Raw genomic sequence first — 6128 nt, 5'->3', positions numbered from 1 at the left:
ACAACTTAAATTGTAACAAGTAATTTTAGAAAATAAGATCCAAAGGTACAAAATTTCATCCATTTTAATAGTTTGATTATTTCCTTTTAAATGAGATCTTAAGCCTTTGATATCGCACCAGTACTTTCTCACCCACTCTGCCTGGGGTCTCTTATTATTGGAATGGAAACTTTGAGAACTGACTTTAGCTTCTAACTGCAACTAAATAACAAGTCAGTTAATAAACATCCCAACATTTCACGTGATTGAACTTGCCTGAACAGAGTTAGAGCTGAGCTTGTGAGAAATCATAGCTTGAAATCAGCTGGAGAACTCAGAGCAAATGAGTGAAGAACATATTCAGTCCAGTGAAAGATTAGTTCAATGTCCCATCAGTTTTTCTTACACTATTTTTTCCATTGGTGATTCTGCCTGGTAAATTTTTCCAGTTTCTTTTTAAATGACTACAATAATAAATAGGAAACAAAAAATGGCTTCTTTCCAATCCTGGTAGGAACAGGAAACATTGTCAGGCGTATCTCAGATGCAATGTAGAGGGCCTCTCCATTGTCCTAACAATGCCTTAAATATGAATCCCATATATGTAGCCTCCGTTGTGCTAAATCTGAGCATAGGATTATGTTGGTACCAGGTTTCCCGAAGATCTGTCACAGAATGAGCTGAAACACTTAACAGAACATAAAAATTAGCAGCAGGAGTAAAACATTCAGTCTGTTCACATTAAATAAGTTAGAACATAGAACATAGAATACAGCACAATACAGGCCCTTTGGCCCACAATGTTGTGCCAACCCTCAAACACTGCCTCCCATATAAACCTCCAACTACTGTCTAGTAGTCTTTTAAAGTTCACTAGTGTATCTGCCTCCACCACTGACTCAGGCAGTGCATTCCACACACCAAACACTCTCTGAGTAAAAAACCTTCCTTTATTATCCCCTTTGAACTTCCTACCCCTTACCTTAAAGCCATGTCCTCCTGTATTAAGCAGTGGTGCCCTGGGGAAGAGGCGCTGGCTGTTCACTCTATCTATTCCCCTTAATATTTTGTATACCTCTATCATGTCTCCTCTCATCCTCCTTCTCTCCAAAGAGTAAAGCCCTAGCTCCCTTAATCTCTGATCATAATCCATATTCTCTAAACCAGGCAGCATCCTGGTAAATTTCCTCTGTAAATTTTCCAATGCTTCCACATCCTTCCCACAGAGAGGCAACCAGAAATGGACACATTAATCCAAGTGTGACCTAACCAGAGTTTTATAGAGCTGCATCATTACCTCATGACTCTTAAACTCTACCCTTGACTTATGAAAGCTAACACCCAATAAGCTTTCTTACCTACCCTATCTATCTGAGAGACAACTTTCAGGGATCTGTGGACATGTACCACATATTCCTTTGCTCCTCCACATTTCCAAGTACCCTGCCATTTACTTTGTACTCTGCCTTGGAGTTTGTCCTTCCAAAGTGTACCACCTCACACTTCTCCGGGTTGAGTTCCATCTGCCACTTCTCAGCCCACTTCTGCATTCTATCAATGTCTCTCTGCAATCTTCGACAATCCTCTACACTATCCACAACACCACCAACCTTTGTGTCATCTGCAAACTTGCCAAACCACCGTTATACCCCCACATCCAGGTTGTTAATAAAAATCACAAAAAGTAGAGGTCCCAGAACAGATCCTTGTGGGACACCACTAGTCACAACCCTCCAATCTGAATGTACTCCCTCCACCATAACCCTCTGCCTTCTGCAGGCAAACCAATTCTGAATCCACCTGGCCAAACTTCCCTGGATCCCATGCCTTCTGACTTTCTGAATAAGCCTACTGTGTGGAACCTTGTCAAATGCCTTACTAAAATCCATATAGATCACATCCACTACACTGCCCTCATCTATATGCCTGGTCATCTCCTCAGAGAACTCTATCAGGCTTGTTAGACACGATCTGCCCTTCATAAAGCCATGTTGACTGTCCTTGATCAGACCATGATTCTCTAAATGCCTAAAGATCCTAACTCTAAGAATCTTTTCCAACAGTGTTCCCACAACAAACGTAAGGCTCACTGGTCTATAATTACCCGGACTATCCCTACTAACTTTTTTGAACAAGGGGGCAACATTTGTCTCCCTCCAATCCTCCGGTATCATTCCCATGGACAACAAGGACATAAAGATCCTAGCCAGAGGCTCAACAATCTCTTTCCTCACCTCGTGGAGCAGCCTGGGGAATATTCCATCAGGCCCTGGGGACCTATTCATCCTAATGTATTTTAACAACTCCAACGTCTCCTCTCCCTTAATGTCAACATGCTCCAGAACATCAACCTCACTGTCATCAAGTTCCCTCTCATTGATGAATACCGAGGAGATGCATTCATTGAGGACCTCGCTCACTTCCATAGCCTCCAGGCACATCTTCCCACCTTTATCTCTAATCAATCCTACCTTCACTCCTGTCATCCTTTTGTTCTTCACATAATTGAAGAATGTGTTTTCCTTTACCCTACTCACCAAGGCCTTTTCATGCCCCCTTCTTGCTCTCCTCAGCCCCTTCTTAAGCTCCCTTCTTGCTACCCTATATTCCTCAGTAGACTCATCTGATCCTTGCTTCCTAAACCTCATGTATGCTGCCTTCTTCCATCTGACTAGGTTCTCCACCTCACTTGTAACCCATGGTTCCTTCACCCTACCATTCTTTATCTTCCTCACCGGGACAAATTTATCTCTAACATCCTGCAAGAGATTCCTAAACATCGACCACATGTTCATAATACATTTCCCTGCAAAAACATCATCCCAATTTACACCAACAAGTTCTAGCCTTATAATCTCATAATTTGCCCTTCCCCAATTAAAAATTTTCCTGTCCTATCTGATACGATCCATTTCCATGATAATGCTAAAGGCCAGGGAGCGGTGGTTACTGTCTCCCAGATGCTCACCCACTGACAGATCTGTAACCTGACCTGGTTCATTACCTAATACTAGATCTAGTATGGCATTCCCCCTCGTCAGCCTGTCAACATACTGTGACAGGAATCCATCCTGGACACACTTAACAAACTCTGCCTCGTCTAAACCATTGGAACTAATCAGGTGCCAATCAATATTAGGGAAGTTAAAGTCACCCATGATAATAACCCTGTTATTTTTGCACCTTTCCAAAATCTGCCTCCCAATCTGCTCCTCGGTATCTCTGCTGCTACCAGGGGGCCTATAGAATACTCCCAATAGAGTAACTGCTCCCTTCCTTTTCCTGACTTCCACCCATACTGACTCAAAAGAGAATCCTGCTACATTACCCACCCTTTCTGTAGCTGTATAGTATCCCTGACCAGTAATGCCACCCTCCTCCCCTTTCCCCCCTCTCTATCCCTTTTAAAGCATTGAAATCCAGGAATATTGAGAATCCATTCCTGCCCTGGTGCCAGCCAAGTCTCTGTAGTGGCCACTACATCATAATTCCATGTATGTATCCAAGCTCTCAGTTCATCACCTTTGTTCCTGATGCTTCTTGTATTGAAGTACACACACTTTAGCCCTTCTACCTTACTACTTTTACACCCTTTATTCTGCTTCTCTTTCCTCAAAGCCTCTCTATATGTTAGATCTGGCTTTACTCCATGCACTATACTTGCAGCTCTCGCATGACCTTTATCCTCCTCTTCCTCACTGTCTGCTCTAACACTCTGGTTTCCCTCCCCCTGCAAATCTAGATTAAACCCCCCAGAGCAACACTAGCAAACCCTCCCAAAAGGATGTTAGTTCCCCTCCAGTTCAGGTGCAAACCGTCCTGTCGGAACGGGTCCCACCTTCCCTAGAACAAGACCCAATTGTCCAGAAATATTAAGGCCCCCCTCCTGCACCAACTCCTTAGCCATGTATTTAGCTGCATTATCTTCCTACTTCTAGCCTTACTAGCATGTTGCACGAGCATCTTGAGATTGCAACCCTGGAGGTCCTGTCCTTCAACTTTACACCTAGCTCCCTAAACTCTTTTTGCAGGACCTCCTCATTCTTCCATTCCACATCATTGTTCCCTACATGGACCTTGACATCTGGCTGCTCACCCTCCCTCTTGAGAATACTGAGAACTCAAACTGAGATTTTGCAGACACTGGCACCAGGAAGGCAACAGATCATCCAGTATTCTTGATCTCTCCCACAGAACCTCTTATCTGTCCCCCTAACTATTGAATCCCCTATCACTACTGCTCTCCTCTTTTCCCTCCTTCCCTTCTGAGCTGAGGGTCCAGTCCCGGTGCTAGAGACGTGACCACTGCAACTTTCCCCTGGTAGGTCACACCCCCGCCCCCCCACCAACAGTATCCAAAATGGTGTACTTATTGTTGAGGGAATGGGCACAGGGGTGATCTGCTCTTCCTGTCTATTCCCCTTCCCTCTCCTGACAGTCACCCAGTTACCTGTCTCCTGACTTTTAGGGGTCCTGTCTATTTCTGCCTCTGCCTCACAAATGATCCGAAGTTCATCCAGCTCCAGCTCCAGTTCCCTAACTCGGTTTGTCAGGAGTTGCAGCTGGATGCACCTTTCACATGTGGAGTCATCAAGATAATGGCAGTTTGGTTACCTCAACCGCACATCCTCACGTTAAGCATATCTTTTTATGCACTTAATTTCAAAATATCTATTGAGTTCTATACTGAGTATATTCATTGACTGAACCTTTTGGTGGAAGAATATTTCTTCCTATACTTAATATATTAATTGATGGAGCCTCAAAAATCCTCTTTGCTGAAGAATTCTCAAGAGTCACTCCCTATGGGTGAAACTATGTCTCTTCATCTCTGTCCTGCATGGCTGATCTCTTATTTTGAGACTATGACCCCTGCTTCTAAGCAACCCAGCTAAGAGATATGTCAATTCTGCTTTCACCTTGTTACAAATCTTTTGGATATTTTAATAGGCTATATACTGGTGTTAAGTATTTTTACAAGTTTCCAATTACAGTTCAATATGTGCAGAACATTGAGGGCATTAACAGTTGTTTCTTAAGCTGCTTCAGCAGACACAGTGTCCAGTTTCCTTACTCCTACATTGCCTACTCTGTAAACAGTTGCTCACAAGAAAATATGTGTGCTCCCTACAGCTGTGCACTGGAAATACATACACAGATACCATTAAATCCTTCAACACTCAACACATCTCCTAGTTCTCCATTACTGCCACCTACTCTTGCTGCTTCTCCTTTTTAGGTTTCTCAGTCAGGTTCAACAGAAGCAAGGCGTGCATAGGCAGGCACATTTTGCATTTTCACTCAAAGGGACTCTTTGTTGGCATGATCCCTTTGTTCACCTGACAAAGGTAAGAATCATTACGCTAGGCTTTAGCTCTTCATAGCTTCCAGCAAGTGCAGCCCATGCCAAGAAATTTTAATGAGTTCCTTTGGCACAAAACCTGTAATTAAAAGATCTCTGGCTTCATTAATCACAAATGTGACTGCGAACTCTTGGTTAAAAAGTACAAGTTTTTTCCATTTCAAGACCTTAAAATGTCAGAGGATTGAGTTCAAGAGCCATGAGGTTATGTTGCAGATCTATAAAATTCCGGGTCAGGCCATACTTAGAGTATTGTATTCAGTTCTGGTCGCCTCATTGTAGGAAGGATGTGGAAGAGGGTGCAGAGGAGGTTTACAAGAATGCTGCCGGGAATAGAGAATATGTCTCATGAAGAAAGGATGAGCAAGCTAGGGGTTTTTTTCTGTCAGTGAAGGAGGATGAAAGGGGACCAAAAATGGCCTATAATAGCATAGGTAAAGTAGACAGATGTTCTTCTCCACGCCTTGTGGTGCATCAGGCGCCAACATTGCCACTTCTTTAACATTTGTCTGTCTTTCACGAGGCCAAGTTGCTAGCCCGATGCTCAACCCAGCACAGATGGAAAGTGTGCAAGTTTCAACCCCAGGACCATTCCCCTCAAAATCCTATGTGGATACCATTACACCAACAGTCTTTTTCCCAGGGTGACAGTGGCCAATATCAGAGGACCTTCATTAATGGTGAGAAGAAGAAAGTTTAGGGGAGATATCCGAGATAGGTTTTTTACACAGAACTGGTAAGCAACTGGAATCCACTGCTGGGAATGATACAAAAAGGATATTTAAGA

Source organism: Hypanus sabinus, chromosome 28 (assembly GCF_030144855.1).
Source record: "Hypanus sabinus isolate sHypSab1 chromosome 28, sHypSab1.hap1, whole genome shotgun sequence".
NCBI lineage: Eukaryota > Metazoa > Chordata > Chondrichthyes > Myliobatiformes > Dasyatidae > Hypanus > Hypanus sabinus.
The sequence above is the reverse complement of the archived record's forward strand: the minus strand, read 5'-3'. Positions refer to the sequence as shown.